The sequence below is a fragment of the Chrysochloris asiatica genome, unplaced genomic scaffold (genome assembly GCF_000296735.1).
Source record: "Chrysochloris asiatica unplaced genomic scaffold, ChrAsi1.0 scaffold00036, whole genome shotgun sequence".
Taxonomy (NCBI): Eukaryota; Metazoa; Chordata; class Mammalia; order Afrosoricida; family Chrysochloridae; genus Chrysochloris; species Chrysochloris asiatica.
In genome coordinates, this window is record NW_006408554.1 from 4,347,751 (window position 1) to 4,349,629 (window position 1,879).

At 37.7% G+C, this 1,879-nt stretch overlaps 1 pseudogene; it reads left to right on the plus strand.

Annotated features, from left to right (window-relative positions):
• The first annotated feature begins 810 nt into the window (after positions 1-810).
• LOC102825834 overlaps positions 811-1,879 on the plus strand; it is a 2,675-nt pseudogene continuing 1,606 nt past the window's right edge.

Genomic DNA, 1,879 nt, shown 5'->3' on the forward strand with positions numbered 1-1,879 from the left:
CACCACATGATTCCTAAACCACTGAGAATCATGGCCTTGCCAAGTTACCACATACTTTGGAGGAATACAAAAATTCAGTCCATGACACTGATATTTGCTGCTCCAGTATTCTGTACACTGCATGCATAACAGAACAAAATTTTATCCAGTTACACATACAGCTTCGGAAACCCTGTACAGGGACGCTATGAGTCGGATCCGACTCCACAGCACATAACAACAACAACAACACATAAGACCACTGTGAATTGTAGCATTTTCACTGACTGATTTTTAGAATAGAAGACCAGACCTTTCTTCCTAAACTGTCTTAGTGAAGAAGTTTTGCTGAAACTTGTTCAGCATTATAGCAACACACAAGTCTCTGGTGGCCATGCATGAGGTGCACTGGCCAGAAATTGAACATGGAATGTGGAAATTCTACCTCTAAACAATCACTGTTTCCACCAAAACCTAGTTCCTCTTGGTGATATACCTTTCACTGCATTGCCAACACAGGTTAGAACCAAAAAACCGAACCCAGTGTCATCAAGTCAACTTTGACTCATAGCGACCCTGTGCAAGGTTTCCAAGACTGAATGTAAATCTTTCTGGGAGCAGACAATCTCATCTTTCTTCCAAGGAGGAGATGATGAGTTTGAACTGCCGCCATTGCAATTAGCAGTCAAGTACTAACCCTACAGCGCCCCCTAGGGTTAGAGGCAGAATTATACCCTGATGGCACTGAAGAAGGATGAATAGCCAGCTCATGCTACTGTCTCAGCTGTGAGCCTCTGACTGAATTCTTGTCCTTTTTCTGATCATATAAAAATGACTGGATTCTTTGAGGACCTGAAATATTTGAGGAAAGTCTACTTCCCCATGTTGTACATAGTCTTTTTCTCCATCATTGGGATGCTCTGTCAGGGGCTTAAGACCCATTTCTTCCCCTTTAGATTGGCTTCTCCCTTTCTTCTACTTGACTTCTGGGAGGCATAGAGGTAGTATTAAAGCTGCTTCTGACATGACACAGACTGCAAATTTATCTCTATAAAAGGCCAACTATTTAGAAAAACGATCTAGATGTGCTTTTTAAAAAAATTATCTTTCATCAAATCGATCAATATAAGTGAGGAAATTATTTTGGATTTTATAAGGTTTCATGAGGGGTTTAGATAAAGTAATCTCCCAGGCTTCTTCTAGCACTAAAATCTTAATATTTTTAAATTTCAACTTACAACAGGCATAAAATATTCCTGTTCATAGCTCAGATCTTTATTGTTTCTTTTTTCTCTCTCACCCTTTGTTTGTAACAGAAACACTTGACATGGAAATAAAAAATGTTAGGAATGTTGATTGAGTTTCCTTGACTTGTCAGGAAATAGTCTATGATGAATGCTCTTGGGTGTCTTATTTTCCCTGGGAATTTCTGTTGACCCTGCACTGTTCCCATTTCTATATATTCATATAGGTTACTGTATTATATAGATATCAAATTACCCAGGCTTGTCTTCTTATATAAAGACTATTTGCTCTGAGAAGAGACCGGTGTTAGAAGCCAATTGGGTGGCAAATAATTGACTATTTCTAAAAATTGGTAGCAACTTTCATTTTCTTAAAATAGAACCATAAGAATTGGTTTAATTTCTGTAAGAAGTATAGTTTAGACAGAAGTCAGGAATTCTATGAATGCTCTAATAGTTTCAAAACTCAGTTCTTACTTTTATCACAGCTATACAGGCATAAGCTTTAAGAGTCAAAGGTTTTCCTAGACTTGAGACATTAGTCTCTTATACATACTATTACAAAGACAAAAAAAGAGAGAAAAGACCAAAATGGATGTCAGAAGAAACTCTGAAACTTGCTCTGTGGCATAGAGATGCTAAAGCAAATGGAAGAA